Raw genomic sequence first — 23118 nt, 5'->3', positions numbered from 1 at the left:
ATAGCAAAAAATATATGTATTTTATATGAACATTATTTTTAAATTATAGTAAAACTATATTCATATACATATTCTGTTTCAGCAAATGGCAAATAATTATCTTTTCAATAAACAAAACAATTAAAAAGTCAACTCAATACTGCACAATGTACTTTCTGACATTAATGTGAATAACATACATCAGAAAATGTAGGAATAAGTTATATTTTATTATTTGTTTTGATATTTTGTGTTATTTTGATGATAAATGAGTAACTTATTTGCAAAAACAGAGAAAGTCATTTGTTGTGATTTTTTTTGCTAAAAGTTTTGTTGTAATTCATTTTGTTTTGTTTTCATTAATCATTTTAAAATTATTTTTTAATAATTTTGTTTTGATTTTTGTTTATTTTTTGTTTTAATTAATTTTGTTTTGTTTTGACTTGTTTAGTTTTTTGTTTTTGTCAATTTATTGATTTTGTTTTGTTTTGATTAATTTTGTTTTGTTTTAATTAATTGGATAAATTTGTATTAATTTTGTTTTGTTTTTTATTTTTTGTTTTAATAAACATAGTTTTGTTCTAATTAATTTTGTTTTGGTTTGTGTTTTTTTATTTATTTTTTTGTTGTTGTTTTTTATTTTTTGTTTTAATTAATTTTGTTTTGTATTGCTTGAATTCATTAATTTTGTTTTGTTTTAATTTGTTTTGTTTTTATACATTTTTTGTTTTAATAAAATGCTGTTTTGTTGTTGTTCATTTTGTTTTGTTTTAATTAATTCAATACATTTTTATTAATTTTGTTTTGTTTTTGTTTTTCTTTATTAATTTTGTTTTGTTTGAATTAATTAATTTTGTTTTGTTTTAATTTGTTTGTTTGGTTTTTTATTAACTTTTTAAAAGTTTTTTTTTTGTTTGTTTTAATGAATTATGTTTTGTTTTGGTTTATTTTTTTTATTTTTTTGTTTGTTTTTATTTGATTATTTTTTGTTTTATTTAATTTAGTTTTGTTGTAATTCATTTTGTTTTGTTTTAATTAATCATTTAAAATTTATTTTCATTTAATTTTGTTTTGTTTTTTGTTTATTTTTGTTTTAATTAATTTTGTTTTGTTTTGAATTGTTTAGTTTTTAGTTTTTGTCAATTTATTAATTTTGTTTTGTTTTGATTAATTTTGTTTTGTTTTAATTGGATTCATTTTTATTAATTTTGTTTTTTATTTTTTGTTTTAATTAATGTAGTTTTGTTTTAATTAATTTTGTTTTGGTTTGTGTTTTGTTTTAACAAACTATTTTTTAGTTTTAACTTATTTTATTGTTGTTGTTGTTTATTTTTTGTTTTAATAAATTTTGTTTTGTTTTGCTTGAATTCATTAATTTTGTTTTGATTATATTTTTGTATTAATAAAATGCTGTTTTGTTGTAGTTCATTTTGATTTACTTTAATTTAATACATTTTTATTAATTTTGTTTTGTTTTTGTTTATTATTTTAATTTTGTTTTGTTTTGTTTGAATTCATTAATTTTGTTTTGTTTAAATTTGTTTATTTATTCTTATTTTTTGTTTCAATTAATTTTGTTTTGATTAATTCGTTTTTTCTTGTTTATTTTGTTTTATTTTGTATTGTTTTCAATAGGAGTCAAACCCAGGAGAGATGCTTCCAGTTTGATTGTTTCTACTAAAAGATCATCCACTTCTCCTTTCTTGATAAACACATGCAGCATGTGTGTGTGTGTGTGTGTGTGTGTGCGTGTGTGTGTGCGTGCGTGCGTGCGTGCGTGCGTGCGTGCGTGCGTGTGTGTGTGTGTGCAGTGAAGAATGCTCACCATCAGTGTGAAGGTAAACGAGAGACAGGTCAGACTAAACACACACACTCAATGGACCGACATGCAGATTTCAGCATCACACACACACACACACACACACACACACGCACGCACACACACACACACACACACACACACACACACACACACACACACACACACACACACACACATTCCCTCATAATTGTACGCTGGTTTCTTCAAAGCACAGAAGCTGCAGCAGCCTGGATTCATGGATTCTGGGATACAACAATAAGCCGCACATCCGTCCAGCCCAAACCCGCAGGCTATTTAAAGATAAAGTAGGCTGTAGTTTTGTGCCACTAAATGAAGCTCCCACCCTTCCGCCGCGCTGCTTATTGGAAACAGATGCCGGCGGCTCTGATGCTCAGCTAATTTTTGTGGATTGTGATTTTTCATCTATTTATTTTTTCTGGTTCTAGATTTCTTAGTGATCACACAGTCGCCCGATAACCATCTACGTTTAGTCGTTTAGCAGACGCTTCTGTCTAAAGCGACTCACAATTGAGGAGGCATTCAGTGATTTAACAAGAGGAGGCAATACACACAAGATGAGCTAATTATACAAAGGAACTGTTAGTGCTCAGAGAATTAAGGGAGAGTAAGGAAGACGGGGAGGGGTGGGTGGCGTGTTGGCGTAGTAGGTAGCATGATCACCTCACAGCAAGAAGGTTGCTGGTTCAAGTCTCGGCTTGGCCAGTTGTCGTTTCTGAGTGAGTTTGCATGTTCTCCCTGGTTGGCGTGGGTTTCCTCCGGGTGCTTCGGTTTCCCCCACAGTCCAAACACATGCGCTATAGGGGAATTGAGTAAACTAAATTGGCCGTAGTGTATTTGTGTGAATGGGAATGTATGGGTGCTTCCCAGTGATGGGTTGCGGCTGTCTAGTGCAAATGTACAAAAAACTGGTGCGAGTGTTGGATAAAGTGTCAGAGGGATGAAGGAAAGTGTTTCTACAGGTGGTTTGTCAAGCCCACTCACATGTGTGAGGCACGCTCAGAATTGTACAATGTTTTGAGGTTGTCATGTGATGTGTTTATATATATATATATATATATATACAGTTGAAGTCAGAAATATTGAATTTTTAGCTCCCCTAAATTATTAGCCCCATATTTTTTCGAGACAATTCTAAATATAGTAGTTTTAATAACTCATAAAAACAAAAATACACATAAATAAATATTCTAGTAATATAAAAACATAAATATTCTGCCCGAAATAAAACAAATAAGACTTTCTCCAGAAGAAAAAATATTATCAGACATTCTGTGAAAGTTTCCTTGCTCTGGCACCACTGACTTCTAATTATAATAGATTTAATAACTAATTTCTAATAACTGATTTATTTTGTCTTTGCCATGATGACAGTAAATAATATTTGACTAGTAATATTTTTTCAGAACTTTTTAGTAATCATGTCAAGAGTTAAGTTAAATGACAATGAGAAATATTACCTTGCAAGTTTAATAAAAGAATATCTTACAATTAATATTTTATAACAAAAGAATATAAAACAGTAATAAAATATATATTGCAATTTTAATGACTTTCAATCCAATATATGTAGCATTTTTAGCATACAAAATCATAAATTATATGTTATCACTATTATTTATTTCCCTTCGGCTTAGTTCCCTTATTCATCAGTGGCTGCCACAGCAGAACGATCCGCCAACTTATCCAGCATATGTTTTATACAGCGGATGCCCTTTCAGCTGCAACCCATCATTGGGAAAGTTATTACTATTAATTATTATAAAATTATTATTATTATTATTATTATTATTATTATTTCCTTCATTCAGCTAGGAGATCTATAAAATAAAATATAGTTCAGTTTGTGGTTTTACTGTATTATTATTGTATATTTGTATGTTTATTGTATATTTATTTTATGTTTGAGTACAGTAAACCATCAAACACAGTAAAACCAATCTAAAAATACAACTTTTCATCTTTTCAAACTGTTTAATATCTAATTTTATTCCAGAGTTCATAAAACTTCCAGCGTCACAGTGGCTCAGTGGTTAGCACCGTGGCCTCATAGCAAGAAGGTCACTGGTTCAAGTTCTGGCTGGGACAGTTCTGTGTGGAGTTTGCATGTTCTCCCCTTGTTGGCGTGGGTTTCCTCCGGGTGCTCTGGTTTCCCCCACAGTCCAAAGACATATGGTATAGGGGGATTGAATAAACTAAATTGGACGTAGTGTATGAGTGTAACTGGAAGGGCATCCACTGCGCAAAACATATGCTGGATAAGTTGGTGGTTCATTCCTCTGTGGCGACTCCTGATGGATAAAGGGACTAAGCCAAAGGAAAATTAATGAATAAAACTTACCTCTTCAAGCCATCTGTGAGCGGCTGCGGCAGGAAACCCACACACACACTCACACACTCTTCATAATAAGCGTATTGTTTGGCTAACAGTTATTCTATATGGACACAATGGGCAAAACTCACAGACGCGCTGGTGTTTTCAGGATGCATCCTCAGAAACCCGAACCCTCACCGCTCGCATTGTCTTTCCAAACAAAATGATCTGGCGTTTCTCCTAAAGCCCTACGGCCTCAGACACCTGCCGGCATCCCGGACCCATGTATGTGTGTGTGTGTATACAGTCAAGCTTCTGCATGTTTGCGGCCCATTGACGACTGTACTTTCCCTGCGCTATTTTAATAATGTATTCATCAGCAACACTTGAGAGCGCTGACAGCGGCCTGATGTGTTTACACACCGATCCCACATTGCGTGTCCCAGGACGCTTTTAGACACAATGCCTGCTTGTCTTAGGTTTTTGAGCTGTCCGGCACATCTGAGATTGGCAGATTTGACTTCTGTGGGTGTAAAAAATCACTTGCCCTCACATGTCGGTGTGTAAATCTTCTGATTCGCTGCATCACAGAGATGATTATAAGCTGCTGATTTCATTCACAGCTTCCCTTTCAGCCACACTCTAAGAAATAAAGGTACGGGAGCTGTCACTGATGTGGTAGCGATTCAACCCAGACTCATTGGAGATATGTGCTCAGGGATACATTTTTGAGAACCGAGAAATATGTACCATGGGCTACGTCTTCTTGGATATTTGTTTTCACAAATCCAATAGAGGGAGCCGTGTATATTTTTGACAATCTCAAATGTGTTACTGGGGCATGTTTTCTCATATAAGTTAGCGTTAGCTCTACTATAAAAGATCTGGGTGTCATATTAGACAGCAATTTAACTTTTGAAAATCATATCTCCTATGTCACAAAAACTTTCTTTCATCTGAGAAATATCGATCCATCTCAGATGCAGAAAAGCTAGTCCATGCTTTTATGACTTCTAGGCTAGATTACTGTAATGCTCTGTTTGCTGGCTGCCCAGCATTAACTACTAACAAACCTCAGCTAGTACAAAATGCAGCTGCGAGAGTTCTTACCAGGTCTAGAAAATATGATCACATCACCCCAATTTTATCGTCCCTTCGTATTGATTTCAAAATATTGCTTCTTATCTATAAAGCTTTAAATAATCTAGCTCCTGTTTATCTAACCAACCTTCTGTCTCGCTACAATCCAACTCGCTCTTTAAGATCTCAAAACTCAGGGCTCCTTGTAGTACCTTGAACAGCGAAGTCTAGTAAAGGAGGTCGAGCCTTCACATTTATGGCTCCTAAACTCTGGAATAGCCTTCCTGATAATGTCCGAGGCTCCGAGACAGATTAAAGACCTATCTTTTTAGTAAAGCATACACTTAGTGCATCACTTAGCGGTATCACACATGAATGTGCTCCACACATCTCGTTTATATACACTATGAACAGCAGCTACGCTAATTATTCTCTTTATTCTCTATTTCCACCTGGGGATACTCACAGTGGCGCCCCCAGAAAATTTTCTTAGGGGTGGCCAGAAGAGGCCGCACCAAATCTTGGGGTGGCACACAAAAAAATAATGAATTCAGCGTAATGTTATATTTTTGTTTCTGGTAAATGAAATAATTTGGTTTTAATTCATTTAATAAATTACTCTTGAAATATTGCAGGGCAATACGTGGGCGCAGTAGGTAGTGCTGTCGCCTCACAGCAAGAAGGTCGCTGGTTCGAGCCTCGGCTGGGTCAGTTGCGTTTCTGTGTGGAGTTTGCATGTTCTCCCCGTGTTTGCGTGGGTTTCCTCCGGGTGCTCCGGTTTCCCCCACAGTCAAAAGACATGCGGTATGGGTGAATTGGGTAGGTTAAATTGTCCGTAGTGAATGAGTGTGTATGGATGTTTCCCAGAGATGGGTTGCAGCTGGAAGGGCATCCGCTGCGTAAAACATGTGCTGGATAAGTTCATTCCTCTGTGGCAACCTCAGATTAATAAAGGGACTAAGCCGAAAAGAAAATGAATGAATGAAATATTGCAATTTTTTCCTTGAAATAATTCAGCAAGTACATGTGCAAACCAAATAAAGATCAATATTTTGTTTAAAAACACTTTTCATATCTATAAATAACTTTTTAGTTATATTTCACACACTTTTATTGTGCAGCTTACAGTATATGCCATGACTAAAATTAATGAAGATTAATGAGTCTATTAATAAAACAAATAAACAAACTGAACAAAAGTCATTACTATATACACACACACTCACTATACAGACCCTAATAATATCATTTATCCATATCCCTTTTTGAGCCACAAAATTATTAATGCAGCTTCTTCTATTGATGTACTCCAGGTAAATTAAATTGCCATTGCTGTCTATTGAAGGTGTGTGTGTGCTGTAAACGATGATCGGGTAGGGCAGTGGCGGTTCTAGTTTAAATGACACCCTGGGCAACCGACCCCGTACACCCTCCACCCCCTTTAAATTGTTAGATTTTTATTCAATAAATATAACAATTTATTCATATTTATTCTAATAAATACAATGATTATTAATATTATTATACAATTATTATTCTAAATAAATAACAGAATTCAATCCTAAATGTTACTGGAGTGATATGCTAAGTTTACTTAAGAAACCTTTTGCATGAATATTAAATATGACAATTCTAAAGAATACAAAATATATATGTTTTATAGAATTATCTGTTGTCTTAAACCCGACTCATGGCCGAGAATTAATGTTGTGAAGTCTTACCTTCCTGACTCTTTATCCCTCCTTTCTGCTTTATAGCCATGCTTAGTGAAATTACATCATCATCATCATCATATTATATAAACTTTAGTTTAGTCGACTTGCAAAACTCGCTGCGTGCCGACACAGACACGTAAGTCTGTTCCTCCGGTTTCACAGCGCATGAATGACGCGTATTTTATCGGCATGCATGTAAACAACCGGGATTCACACAGGAGTGCGTGAGGCGCACGGAATGGTTTTCTGCAGGCATGCTTCAGTTTGCTTTCACCAGCGTTGAAGCAGCGCTGAGGGGGAGAGGTAGTGAATCAGCTACGTCAGTGGCGCCAACAATAATTTAGTGGCTGCATTTTATTTATTTATTTATTTATTGAAATATTGGCAATTTACATAAGTACATTTAAATTAATAATGTCAACAGCAAAATCATATTGGGGTGGCCAGAGTTTTCTCTTGGGGGCGCCCCTGGATACTCATCCCGAGGCCCTCAGAGACTATACAGCGCTACTGATTCAATCCAAGACCAGCGACGAGATGATCCCAAGGTTTCTATAATCCTGGACCAGGCCGTATCCTGAGCAGCCGGTGTGGTGGTCATGGAGGAGTGGAAAAGCATGAGACTGATTCCTTTGACACTCCGGGGACAGATGAGTCTCGTTGACGTCCAGCTTCTCCAGTGCCTACACAAGACATTTGGAGAAATGGTCGTGTCCAACTAAGCCTGGTTTCTCTCAAGGTTTTTTAATTCTTCACTTTCGCCGATTGGTGAAGTTTTTCCCTCTCCGCTGTCGCCACTGGCTTGCATGGTTCGGGATCTGTACAGCTGCGCATCGATGGATTTGCTCTTCCGTGTTTGGACTCTCAGTAGTGATTATTAAACCACACTGAACTGAGCTAAACTGAGGTGAACTTAAACACTGAAAACTGACCCTGTTTCAATTTACTATGATCTTCTATGTGAAGCTGCTATGACACCTTCTACATTGTAAAAGCGCTATACAAAGGTGTATTGAATATGTGCTATTTCTCGTAAATCCACCATAGGCCGCTGTGTACATTACTGTAAATAGTAGCATGCTTCTGGCGTGCATTCGTAAAAGAAGCTAGTTGGCTTGTCGTCATGTATAATATATCCAACCCAAGCTCATTGTGGATAATCACCCAAGTCTATATTGCAGTTTTTGTTTTTGCAAATCCACTAGAGGCCGCTGTGTACACTTTTTGATCTCAAATTTCTCTTGAACGTGCTATTATTGAGTCCTTGTCTACCATACATCTACAAAATACATCTCTGCCGATCAGACTGTCTGCCTGACCCACCCACCCCCTTCCCTAAACCCAACCGATAGTGTTTTCTAAAGCTAGAAAAGAAAAGTCACGTGACTCTGAAGACCAGAGCAATGATGCTGAGAATTGATGTAATTCAGCTTTACATTACAGAAATAAATAAATTATTCATTCATTCATTGTCTCTTCAGCTTAGTCCTTTTATTAATCTGGGATCGCCACAGCGGAATGAACCGCCAACTCATCCAGCATATGTTTTACACAGCGGATGCCCTTCCAGCTGCAACCCAACACTGAGAAAAATCCATACACTCTCATTCACACATACACTATGGACAATTTAGCTTACCCAGTTCCCCTATAGCGCATGTGTTTGGACTGTGGGGGAGACTGGAGCACCCAGAGGAAACCCACGCCAACACGGGAAGAACATGCAAACTCACATACACATAAACGCCAACTGACCCAGCCGAGGCTTGAACCAGCGACCTCCTTGCTGTGAGGCGATTGTGCCACCTTTACGCCCAAAATAAATTGTTTTAAACTAAATTCAACAAAGAAAACTACATTTATTACACAATTTTGCAGTATTAAAAGGGCACCTATGGTAAAAAAATCTACTTTTCAAGCTGTTTGGACAGACATATGTGCATGTATGGTGTATAGACCGTCATATTGGGGTGATATAAACACACCCAGTGCTTTTTTTTCAATTTAACAACATAAAAAACGGTGGACCAATTGGAGCGGTTTTCAAACCGACCGCAACTTTACATAGGAGTGCGGTCCCTCCGCCCACCAATACTGATTGACAGGCGCGTCATCATATCCTCAGTTTGTTGATTCACGTCCGCCATTTTCAGCGTGAGTCGAAGCGATATCACTAAAGGAACACGCCAGCTCTATTTTTAGATGCAAGGCTCATTGGGCTCAACACAAGATCAATATTCTCCACATTATCGCTCTAATCGGAATTATTGGTTGTATCTTTAGGTAGGTTTGCAAACATGTGTACTTCTCATTGAGTCTACCTTATACTTCAGCCGTTTGCATTTCTCGCGATCCCAGAAGCTCCCTGTGATCTTAACTAGCATGCGTTTTAGAATTCTAAACAGGTTTCTATCAGGGTACACTCAAGTCGACGGCTGGGCGCCGCGGACCGCTGCAGAAACCTATGTTTAGAATTCAAAAATGAGTGGCGCGACGATTCGGGACACTTCATGTTTCTGCCGCGCCACAGAGAGTGTCTGGTGTGCCGTGTCGCGGCTTCGAGCGGCGCATCCGGTGCCTCAGTCATAGTTAATTCAGTGTGCGTAGTTATTAGTTTCTTTGTACAAGCTCGGCACTTGAAACTAGCACACAGTTGGCTGTAAAACTGTACAAAGACACAAATGATTTTGTACTCTCTGCTTGGTCTGTGTCAGAGTCATACATGTACGACTGAATGGTGATCCTCTCACTCCTTTGTCTGCCTGTCAGACTGTTGCAAACGCAGAGCGGGTGAGCTCATGGCCCCGCCCCCTTGTTACATTGGCGGGAAGCCGAAACTAATTTACATGTGAAGCAACACACCCCTAAATCAGCGAACTGTGGACACGCCCCCAACATGACACTTTTTAACACATTATAATAAAAAATCTGAATTGTGTTTTAAACTGAACCTAAACTGGCACACATAGAAGAACCATAATATTAATATTAAATCATAAAAAAGAGGTAAACTATATGCCCTTTAATGTATTTTTGATCAAATAAACCCACCTCAGAGGAGCACGAAGGTTTCTTTTAAAAACATTAGAAATCTTCCTGTATTCAGGTCAGTCCGGCATGAACTCAGGCTCGGGTCGTCCAGATGTTTGTGGATGTGGTCGTGATTTAGCAAGTCCAACGAATGCACATTTTACAAAAAAATGACCATGGTTACCATAACAACCGTCAAAACACATGGTTATACAGTCATTGTTTTACTGTAAAACCACAAAATCAATATTTGTCCTTTATAAACCACATTATCATCTCCTATCTGAGATTTTTAAAACAGATGTTAAACATAACAATGAATTGTATGTGGGATACATTATCGTATTACAATCATTAATTCCAATTATTTACGACTGAATTGCATTATGGGACGTTGATCTCTGCTCTGTCCACTTTTGATGATGAAAATTCAAGTCTACTGTTGAACAAAGCGACTTTTATTGACACTTTAGTTGTATGAAATAATCTAATGTATAAGAAATAAGAGGAATAAGTGTGTAAAATAACAGTAAATGTGCTGGAAGTTTATTACAAGGTGTTTGTAGCGTAATATACAACACCAACCCAGACAATATAGCACTTTAAACTATTAAAAATGTTCATAAAAGTCACTTTTTCAAGCTTTTCAAGGTTAAAAGCTGTTGGAAGAAAGATCAAAGTCTCATAAGGCAATTGAAAAGCAGAAATAAACAGTAAAAAGAATAAGAAATAAAAACATGAATCACAAAATACAGAAAAAACTGCTCATTTAAGGATAAGTTGGCGGTTCATTCTGCTGTGGCAACCCCTGATTATTAATGGGACTAAGCCGAAAAGAAATGAATGAATGTACAGTTATATAGAATCAGAATCAGAATCAGTTTTATTGCCAAGTGTGCTTCACACACACAAGGAATTTGTTTTGGCTACAGAAGCTTCCAGTGTACATAAAGTGACAAGTGACAACACAAAATAATCTGAAAAAATAAAATAATAATAATAAAAAATGATGAACATTAAACAGATGCGGTTAGCGACGAAACCTGGATGTTGAGTTGTATGTCCAGATTGTTTTAAATATACAGGTTATAATGTGCTACAAGTGCGAATGTAGAGAGTATTGCATTGTATATTGATATAAGGTGCTGTGTACAAGTGCGTATGAGAAAAAATTGCACATATTTATTGCACAGTAGGGGAATATTTAACTGTTCATAAGGTAGACAGCCTGAGGAAAGAAACTTTTCCTGTGTCTGGCTGTTTTTGTGCTTGGTGCTCTGAAGCGCCGACCAGACGGTAACAGTTCGAACAGGTAGTGTGCTGGGTGTGAGGCGTCCAGAGTGAGTGCTACTCTTAAAGGGGTTGTTCACCCAAACAAGACAATTAATTTTCTTGCACTCTACCAATGTGCTGTTCAAATCTTTGACATTTGGTAGGCTGTGATATTTGGAAAAATGTCAGAAACCAAAAAGATCTCAGCACCAATTTACTGCCATAGTGGGAAAAAATAAAAACTATGGAGGTAAATGTATGGCAATATACATTCATTTATTCATTTTCCTTCAGTTTAGTCCCTTTATTTATCAGTGGTCGCCACAGCGGAATGAACCGCCAACTATTCCAGCATATATTTTACACAGCGGATGCCCTTTTAGCCGCAATCCAGTGCTGGGAAACACCCATACCCTCTCACATTCTCACACACACTACGGCCAATTTAGCTCACCCAATTCACCTATTGCCCATGTGTTTCGACTGTGAGGGAAACCAGAACACCAATGCAAACTGTACACAGTAAAGCCAGCTGACCCAGTCGGGACTCAAACCAGTGATCTTCTTTTTGTGAGGCAGAAGTGCTAACCACTGAGCCACTCTGCTGCCACAGGTGGCAATATCTTAGCATTTGTTCACATTTATGCAAGACTGGAACAATCCATGGGCGTGTAAATGATGGAATTTACAAGTCAAACACAAAAGAAAAGCAGAAAATGGACTCAATCTCAAGTGGTTTCAAACAATGAACAAAAGAAGATATTTATTGTGACGTTCAAAGAAAGTCTAACCCGGAATAAATACATTTTATGTGATGTTTATTATATGCACAAATATGTGGTATATTCCACATTTATACATAAATATTTAACTGAATAAGAAAAAAAAAAGATTCTGAGATTAACCAAGCAAGTAAATCTGTGTGTGTGTGTCTTTAAAATACGTCTAATAGATGTCTAAACATAGATGCCTTAACTAAAACAAGGTTAAATTTGGGCTGTCAGTGAAAATCTAATAATTTGATATTAATAGACTAGTCATCAAATACACAGGAATAAATAACTACACACGCAAAGTCTGTTTAATAAGTCTATTTGATAATTAGTCTAATGTTGTGCTATTCAGACATCAGATTTTAGCCCAAATTTAGCCTCGTTTTAGCCAAGACATCCATGTTAGATGTCTCTGAGATGTCTATTAAACACAAAAGCAGAATCTAAAGTGGTTTCAAACTTTTACGAGATTCTTTTCTCTGTTGAATACAAAAGAAGATATTTTGAAGAATGTTGGAAACCTGTAGCTGTTGAATTTTTCCTGCTATGGATCTGAGTGTCTGCCGGGTTCAAAACACCGTTCTGAAAGAGTAGATTTTCACTTTGGGTGAACCATCAGTTGATCACAATGAAGCAATGCTGCCCTCTGTTGAGCAGATAATACAAAACACTGATTATTATATTGTCCATCTAATACAGTGTTTCCCAACCCTGTTCCTGGAGGCACACCAACAGTACATATTTTGGATGTCTCCGTTATCTGACCCATGATAAGATGATTCAGGTGTGTTTGATTAGGGAGAGGTTAAAAATGTGGACTGTTGGTGTGCCTTTAGGAACAGGGTTGGGAAACACTGATCTAATAAACTAATGCTTGTGAAGTCATGTGAATATAATTAGATGTATAACCGTAACATTTTACAATAAGGTTATATTAGTTAATGGATTTACGAACACGAACAAACAAAGAACAATACATTCATTACAGTATTTGTTCATGTTATTTAATTAAAAAATGCAGTTAGTTCATGTTAACTCACGGCACATTCACTAAAATAAATTTTTAAATAATTAAATGTTGAACTATTATTAATAAATGCTGTAATATTTATGATTTATAATCAATTCATGTTAGTAATTATATTAACTAGCGTCAAGGGCGCCCCCAAGGGGTGGGTTGTAAATTGTGGCCACACCAATATGATTTTGCTGTTGATATTATTAATTTAAATGTACTTACATGAATTCAATATTTCAATAAATACATATATCTAATGCAGCCACTTAATTATTGTGGATTGATTGGTGCCACAGACGTAGCTGATTCACTGAGATTGAACAATTGTTTTAATAGAAATTATTGTTTTTAAAATGAAAAATTGTGTTTAATCCGATTGAAAACCACAAACCAATAATAATAATAATAATAATAATAATAGATGCATTTAGAAATCAGCTTTTCAGAATCTAGTTTATTTAGCACTTCCATTTGTTGCTGGTTGACTTAAAAGTCTCAATGATTTTAATGCATGTATTTAGCAAAAAGGTACATCAGTAGAAGAAGATGTATTAATAATATTGTGGCTCAAAAAGGAACATGGATAACGATATTATTAGAGTTTGTATAGGGAGTGTGTGTGTGTATATCGTAATGCCTTTTGTTACTTTCTCCGGGATGTCTGGCGGCAGAGTAACAGCTCGAGCAAATGATGAGACGGACAAAGGTGATCGATGCATGCCCTTCTTTTACTTCTTTCAGTGTTATTAAGTTCACAGTGCAAAAGGGGTGGAATTACTAGAGTAAACGTAAAACAAAACCGAGTGAAACTTTCTCCCTCTCATTCACAGCGCAGCACAGCACAGCGAGAGCTCATGACATACCGCATGTGCGTCAAACTACATTACCCACAATGCACTTCGCCATGGACTACAACTCCCGTAACGATCTGCCCTAAAGCGTCCACCTCTATTTCCCCTCTCCTGCAACACTTTTGTTCAGTAATTAATTCATTAATCTTCATTTTATACATGGCATATTCCATAAGCGGTACAATAAAAGTATGTGCAAAATAACTGACCTGAAAACTTAAACTAAGTATAGATTTTTATTTCGTTTGCGCATACATGCTGAATTGTTTCAAGGAATAAATTGCAATGTTTTCAGAGTAATTAATGGAGGTAATTAATTCCACATTATTTCATTTACCAGAAACAAAAATATAACATTACTCATTATTCACAATATATACACAATTTATTTATTTGTGTGCCACCACAAGATTTGGTGTGCCCTCATCTGGGGTCGCCACTGACTTGCATTAACTAATGAAACCGTATTGTAAAGTGTGACACAATTGTTAGATTGAGAGAGACATGTACTGTTTGTTTCTAAAGTATGAATGCAGTAAACTTCATGCATAGGATAGCGCTCATTATGCACTGACATTAACAGCACGAGTAGCAAATACATGATTATTGTGTAACACTTGTTTAAAATAATATAAAGCTGCCATGACTTGTTGAGGACATGACTGCACACTCTTCATCTTGCTTTTTATGCATTGTCAATTTGACCCTAAACACTTCATTGGGGAAAACAGTCCAATCATCACAGGACTCATTTGTCTGGAGTTATCAGGTGAACTGTCAGATAAAAATGCGGGAGGAAAGATGTCAGTGTGGGGCGAGCGTGCTGTCGGATCACTCTCTCTCTCTCTCTCTCTCTCTCTCTCTCTCTCTCTCTCTCTCTCTCTCTTTCTCTCTCTCTCACACACACACATGCACTAAAATATGCACTTCAGTGCACACTCATGCGCACACACACATTAAAACATGCACTGCACACGCACACTAAAAGACCTCTAAAGGTGCTCTAGCGACAGAGGCTAGAGGCATGGTCTTTAGCCTCCTTGGTAGAGCACCCGAGTCCCATGCGGAAGGTCGCTGGTTCGATACCAGCTCGAAGCGGGTTGGCTGGCGTAGGACTGGCGGTGTTACATTGGTGCTGTGACCCGGATGGGAGTGAGGTTTATGGGGGGTGAGTGTAACGGAGGCCAGCTAGTAAGTGCTGTGCAGGTAATCCTCACTCCTCTGACCTCTAAAGGTGCTCTAGCGACATCCAAGAGGCCATGGTCTTTAGCCTCCTTGGTAGAGCACCCGACTCCCATGCGGAAGGTCGCCGGTTCGATACCAGCTTGGAGCGGGTTGGGTGGCGTAGGACCGTCGGGGTTACACATACTCACATACACACACTAAAGCATGCACAAGACACTCACAAACCTGCACACTAATTCAGCGTTCACACTAGAGCAGGGGTCACCAAACTTGTTCCTGGAGGGCCGGTGTCCTACAGATTTTAGCTCCAACCCTAATCAAACACACCTAAACAAGCTAATCAAGGTCTTACTAGGTACACATGAAACACCCAGGCAGGTGTGTTGAGGCAAGTTGGAGCTAAACCCTGCAGGCACACCGGCCCTCCTGTACCGAGATTGGTGACCCCTGCACTAGAGTTTGAGTATGCTAAATTGCAAGCATTTTAAAGAAATGCGGGTTGTGAATGCGGGGGTATATGGAGAAAATTACGAAGCACTGCAGTGTTTGGGTATATACACACTGAATGTGTATATTCCAAACAAGCTGAAGCTGATAGGTCAATCCTTTCAATCCATTCAACTGTGTTCAACTGGAAGGCGCGAGCGCATCACGCTGTTCATGCATGCTCCTTCATTGGAAACAACAAACTTATGCGCACTCTAGAAAAGACGTGATATGCGAACGGCCCCTAAAAGGCCACCATCATTGGTGATCTCCAGCAGTTGATCTTCTTGCACACCCATGCTGGATTCACCTGATTTGTTGATAAATGGGTTGGGGATCCATTCCTTGGCAGTTTGTGGGTCCTTACTGGGCCTTTTCCCCTTAGCAAAGAAACTTTTCAAAGACGTCTGTTTCTTACTCATTTTGCTGCTTGTGGGTTAAATTTGGGCACTCAAGTTTTCATTTGGGCATCTCATTTTTCAAAATAATTTTTTTTTTTCAAAATAAAAGATCGTTTAGACTCAGATAATAAATAAAAAGGAAATAATTAATGATTTCTGGTCTGACCAATAGATCCACGGACTAGTGCCGGTCCATGGCTTGGTGGTTTACGACCAGTGCACTACGTAATAGATGATTGCCTACACCCTAAACCCAATTGTCACAGTAGTATGGGCATTACCTCAGGCATTACAATAGCCGCGTTTCCACTATCGCGCCAAAAGCGAGCGAGCCAGGGCGAGCCAAGGCCAGTCGCGTTTCCACTATGTATGTATTCCGGGGCGTAATTGGGCCAAAGCGGGGCTTCCTTGGGGCCAGCGTCCGGCCTTTTTCGGCCCGCCGAATACCTTGGGCCAAGGAGGGCCAACTGGGGCTTTGGGGCGGGGTTACGTACAAAGGCGGAATTTTCCTGTCAGGTAAAGAGGAGACAAGATGCTTTCTTCCCTTATATTTGTTTTGCTATCGCGCTTGATCAACTCACTAAGAAGAAGAAAAAATGGATAGCAGACAGTACTGGTCAGTTGAGGACACCAGGGCTCTTCTGAACATTTGGGCCGAGGAAAATGTTCAGAGGCAAATATGATGGTATTTACAAACAACAAAATGCTACAAAAACAATCACGGGAAATATTACCATGTTCATCCACTGTTGCCGTTGCAGTTGTCGTTGTATACGTCGTTCTCGTCGCTCGGCTGCTCTTTTGCGCCTTGCAGCCAAAATCTGTGTTCGAAGTAAATGCTGCCGAACTCGAATGTCCTTATCCAGGGATCGCTGTCTGGCCTTACACCAACAGACCACAAACAGTAAAAAAGCAATCGCTTCGGTGTTCTCCATCTTCCAGCTCTCGTAGTGATGCCAGGTTGTGTTTGTGGTTATAATTTGAGTTTTTTGTTCCCGCTGAAGTGGGCGGGTTGTGTGACGGGTTGTTTGCGTGACACGCTGCGAGCAACTAGCCCGACAGTGGAAACGCGACATGATTTCGGCCTCATTTCTCAACCTCCCGGGCTATTGGCCCGGCCTGGCCCGATTAAAGCCCTGGCTCGCACTGGCCCGATAGTGGAAATGCGGCTAATGTCCACTACGTAGTGGACCTGGTCCAGTACGTCATCGTGGTTACAGACTGCAGCAAGGACATTTTGCAACTGCACGCTCAGACCAGCACTTTATAGCAAGAAGCAACATCAGACACATGACCCTAACTCTAACGATAGGTCTGGAAGTGCTGGTCTGAGCATGCAGTTGGGTCTCTGGGCCTGTAGCTTCATGATGTTGAAAAGCATTGGATGCAGCTCAGATTGCACTGCACTAGGTCTGGATCCAGACTAGGGTTGCGCGATTTGGGGAAAATATCGAATTGCAATTTTTTTGACAGATATTGCGATTTCGATTTGATCTGTGATTTAATTATGTAGTCAAGCTTCAGCTCTATAACCTGTAAAAAAGCTTATGTTAGTTAAAAACAAACTGAAAAGATATTAACTTTATTTATTAAGTAAATATATTAAGATATTTACTGAAATTTGTTTTTAAATATTCAGAAATTAAGCTCAATTTTATCTAGAGCAAACAGTAAACACAAATAAAATGACCTTACCTGTCTGTAAACAAGTCAGGAAGATTGAGACTCAAATTGAGTCACTCTATTGGCTAGTGGACTATCACACACAGATGGCAGTCACTCATTTACACTGGATGTGGGAAATTAAATACAAATACATTTCATATCACAGCCTCTTGTGATTAAACAATCGCAACGTTTCAAATCGCGATTGCGATTTGATTATGATGAATTGCACAGCCTTAATACAGACCCCTCTCAAATGAGCTGGATTATAAAGGAGTATACATCGTGTAAATCTATGGAGTTAGAAGGGCGGTGTGACCCCCAAAGCTTTAAGCATGCACTAAACACACACACACACTAACACATATACACTCTAAAGCATCCACAGAACAGCACACAGACTCATTAACGCACACGCCTACACACACACATATACAGGGCTGCAGCCAGTGTCCTACAGAGTTTAGCTCCCACTCCAATTACTCACACCTGAACCAGCTAATCAAGGAGTTACTGCTCATACAACAAACCTCCAGGTGTATTGAGGCAAGTTGGACATCAACTACAGGACAGCGGCACTCCAGGACCGAGTTTCGGCACCCCTGAGAGAGCTAAGTGAAAAAAATAAATATTTCACAAAAATTAGATTGGCGATATGGTGGCTCAGTGAGTAGCACTGTTGCCTCACAGCTAGAAGGTCGCTGGTTCGAGTCCCAACTGGGTCAGTTGGCATTTCTGTGTGGAGTTTGCATGTTCTGCCCATGTTGGGGTGAGTATCCTCCTGGTGCTCCATTTTTCCCCACAGTCCAAACACATGAGCTATAGGTGAATTGAATAAGTTAAACATTTGCTGAGTACGTTGGTGGTTCATTCCGCTGTGGTGACCCCTGATGAATGAAGGAACTAAGCCAAAGAAAAATAAATGAAATTATATTTTTACTGCATTTTGCCATTCTAACTGAATGGAGTCTGGCATTTCCTTGCATGAATATTAATATATATATGAAAGATGACACTGATGACAGAAAATTCAGACATGTGGATGATAATTTATTCATATCTTTTTGAATAAATAGTTAGAACATTTATTAAAATGTCTTAATAATTCTCTCCATCTATTGTACTGTACAACAAACATTTTTAATCGATTCTCTGTCAGTCATTCAACATATTAGATCATTTAATATATCAGATCATACAATCAACATAAATCATTGAACCACAAAGTATAAAGCAGTTTATTCAACACTAAAAACTAAAAATAATGAATTTCAAAGAAAAACGCAGCACTTAAAGGAGACCTATTGTGCAAAAATCACTTTTATAAGGGGCGTAAACACATTTGTGTCTCAGCAGTGTGTAAATTTAACCAGCTTATTTTGCAAAAAATGTATTAAATCTATTCTTTATAATCAGACTTGATAAAAACAGTCTGCAGAAACACTTTGATTGACACTTTCTCTTTTTGTACGTGTCATCAAGCCCCGCCTATTAGTGACAATCTCTCCCTCATTAGCATAAAGGCCAGTGCACACCGAGACGTTTCTTGCTTGCGTTTTCCGTCGACGTTTAACGCCTCGCGACTAGATAAAGGGCGCCAATGTGATCGTCCACACCAACCCGCAAAATGGCAGGCGCAAAAGCGTCCTTTTTTAAGGAACGCCTCATGCTCGTTTTTTTGTTTTGACGCGCCACGTCAAATCCTTCTCCACCAATCAGATTGGCACTTTTGTTCACGTGCACGGAGCTGCTGAAGTTACAGTAAACAGCAATTGGAGGCGCTCAAGCGCAAAACTGTCAATGCGAGCGCACATTGAAGAAGATACCCAGAGGTGATTTGAACGTGGAGCTGCTTATTGCTCTCGTGAACAATAATCATTTTGTCATCGCTAGAGCTGGAGCTGCTACTTGAACCATCCATAACAACAAGCGTGTGAACTTTGTCTTCTTCTTCTGCGTTACAACCGGGTGTCTGAAGTTTAAAGTTGTGTAGCGCCATCTAACGTCAAGGAGTGATTTTGCATACTGTTTTGCTCGACGCCTGTGAAAATCGCTTGGGTTCGAATCCGGAAAACCGTCTTGAAAAACGCTGACGATAAACGCAAACGAAAAGCATCCCGGAGTGTACGAGCCTTGAGACGTTGTCTTGTTTTTAGGTGCATTCGACATGAATCACAGCTGCAGCCGGCAATCAATGAGATGAGCCGAGTGCAGACGGGGGCGGAGTTGAAAACGGAGCCATCAGGTCGGACACTTCGGGGCTCGTAGGTTGCTGCAGTCATGACTGATCACATGGCATTACCAATTATTTATTGCAATAACAACAAAATAATTACAGTACAAATAAAACTGAATACAGTCTCTACAAATTATAATTAATTTTGAGTTGATGTTTGGTTATTCGCTAAAAATATATCATAAAAATAGTTTATGGAGCTGAATTACAGTAAATGTTCTGTATTGACCTTATTCTTCAATGCGGAAGTGCGCGCGTTTTTGCGATTGTTTTAGAACTTCCGATTTAGTTTCCTATGGGAGAAATGACTGGGAATAATAAACGGCAAAAAACGGTCAAACTACTTACTCTACAAACAAGTGTTTGCATTACAATACAGACAAAGTAAAATAATATAATAAGAAAATATCAGTTTGCAACGCCAAGCAGCAAAACGAGCTGTTTTTAACGTTTAAAAATGAATGGAAGTGAATGAGACCGGAAGTTTCGAGCCAAAATGATTCAAATGGCTGCACCCACTCTTACGCGGAGAATAAGGTGAATAGAAAAGGGTCGAAAATAAACGTATGCAAATATTATAGCCTTTCCAAACAAATGATTTAACAAAAAAAGATGATTACCGCACTAAAATATTCGTAGTTTTTTAATAAGCACGATATGTACATGTTAGAGATAGCATTAAAAAGTTTGTTTGGAAATTTGTGAGTGGAATTTGTTCAATAATAAACCCGAAACACACGTGATTGTTGTCATGCGGTGAACCTGCAGTCGCTCTTCAGATGCTGCATCGGCTGAGTCCGCCAGCTATTCTTGGAACGATCTTGGCGATGCCACATGTGACAGTCGCGTGACGTTGGCGCAGCGTCAAATCGGACAAAATGTATAACCGGCTAACCACTTGAAGACAGATTTCGATCGGTCTGCGCAGTGCTGCATGAAGTCGAACACACCTTTTAAATCTGCCACTATGCTGACACACAGGCATTGGTAGCTCCGCCCTCTTTTTGAATAGAGCACAATCTCATTTGAATTTAAAGTGACGGTCACCAAAACGTCCTAACGGGGTCAGTTTCAAGGAGTTATAAACATTATTTGTGTGGTATTTTGAGCTGAAACTTCACATATATACGCTCTAGGGACATCAGAGACTTGTTTTACATCTTGTAAAAAGAGGCATGATAGGTCTCCTTTAAATTAAACTCATAATTCAATAAAGTCTGAACGCCCGACACAACAAATGCCCCGTATCCATGTGAAACAACAACCAGAAATCAAATATTACAAAAATAAATCAGCAATCAATACATACAAATTAATCAAGAGAGAATCAACGCTTTCTGTGATATCACATCACTATCATTGAGCAACAGACACTAATCTACTGATCATGACACACGTGTGCAATGCTAAATTCAACCACTAAAGCAAATACTGGACAGAACCGACACTGCCATATCGACAAAGACAACTGAGGATGCGTTTCTGAGCGAAGGCGGTGTGTTTTCAGTCTAAACACCCAGCCTGAAATAAAGTGCACTCACGAAAATCCTGATATCCTACAGCACAAGAACGCACTTTTCACATTGATCATGCACGACAATGCCAGTGACAACACTGAGGTGAACATTAAAGAGAAGAGCTCTACATGCCACACACAAATACAGACGAGATTTTCCTCACGGTGAAGTAAAGGGAGAGAGAAAAACCTTCTGATATTCTCCATGATAATATTGTACACATTTTTATTTTCCCAAATGCAAGACAACAGTCTGGACTTTCGCTGAAACATTTGATTTTGAGCGATTGAATTTGATTTTGAACGTCTGAATTAGCGGTTTTACATATTTTATGATTCATGTCTTTATGCTTTTGTGTTTATTTATGATTTTGAATTGCGTTATGGGAACTTGGTCTTTCTTTTCAACAACTTTTTACCTTAAAATGTTGGAAAAAGTTAACATTTTTAATAGTTTAAGTGCTATATTGTCTGTGTTTGTGTTGTATATTATGCTACTCACTTAAAACAGGTAACCCAATGATGGGTCGTTTTACATTTACATTTAGTCATTTAGCAGATACTTTTACCCAAAGCGACTTACAAATGAGGACAAAGAAGCAATTTACACAACTATAAGAGCAGCAGTGAACAAGTGCTGTAGGCAAGTTTCAGGTGTGTAAAGTCTAAGAAGCAAAGCATTAGTAATGTATTTGAGAGAGTACAGTTAGTGGTATAGCCAGAGAGGCAGTTACAGATTAGGAAGGAAAGTGGAGACTAAATAGTTGCGTTTTTAGTCGTTTCTTGAAGACAGCAAGTGACTCTGCTGTTCTGATGTAGTTAGGGAGTTCATTCCACCAACTGGGCAGATTGAATGTGAGAGTTCGGGAAAGTGATTTCTTCCCTCTTTGGGATGGAACAACGAGGCGACGTTCATTCACAGAACGCAAGTTTCTGGAGGGCACATATATCTGCAGAAGTGAGAGCAGATACGAAGGAGCAAAGCCAGAGGTCGCTTTGTAAGCAAACATCAGAGCTTTGAACTTGATGCGAGCAGCAACTGGCAGCCAGTGCAAACGGGTGAGTAGCGGAGTGACATGTGCTCTTTTGGGTTCATCAAAGACCACTCGTGCTGCTGCGTTCTGAAGCAGCTGAAGAGGCTTGATAGAATTAGCTGGAAGCCCGGCTAGTAGAGAGTTGCAATAATCCAGTTTGGAGAGAACAAGAGCTTGAACAATGAGTTGAGCTGCATGTTCAGATAGGAAGGGTCGGACCTTTCTGATGTTATAGAGTGTGAATATAGAGTTTTGGCACCAACCTGCTGCTGTTGGGTTATTTAACAGGCTAATTTGATTTAAAAATAGCAATAATTTTATTGCGTTAAACACAGGGTGTCTAATTTCGTGATTTTGGGGCCCTAAGCAATTCCTGCTAAAGGGTTCAAGTCCTGAAATGCCCCCTTTCTACTTTTATTTAATATTTATTTATATTGCTGTTTTTTTATCACTCAATTTTCTTATCGACATTTTAAATTAATGCAAGCTCTACATTTTAAATGATTAGTTTTGTTCAAATGAATTAACAACTAAAAATAATACTTTTTTTTATTATAAATGTGTCTGCTGGACTGCCCCATGATGGATATCTTATTTTGTAATATTATTATTACACTCTAAAAAACGTTGGGTTATTTATTTAACCCAATGGTTGAGTTAAAAACATTTAGTGTTTTGTTGGGTTATTTTTTTTAACCTTTATTGGGTTATCTATTAATAACT

The 23118-nt window shown here is 38.3% G+C and overlaps 1 protein-coding gene across 1 annotated transcript in view; it reads left to right on the top strand.

The window, feature by feature from the left end:
• LOC130244123 (kelch-like protein 29) overlaps window positions 1-23118 on the top strand; it is a 747683-nt gene that overhangs the window by 266994 nt on the left and 457571 nt on the right.

Source organism: Danio aesculapii, chromosome 17 (genome assembly GCF_903798145.1).
Source record: "Danio aesculapii chromosome 17, fDanAes4.1, whole genome shotgun sequence".
In the NCBI taxonomy this organism is placed as follows: Eukaryota; Metazoa; Chordata; class Actinopteri; order Cypriniformes; family Danionidae; genus Danio; species Danio aesculapii.
The sequence above is the reverse complement of the archived record's forward strand: the minus strand, read 5'-3'. Positions and strand labels throughout refer to the sequence as shown.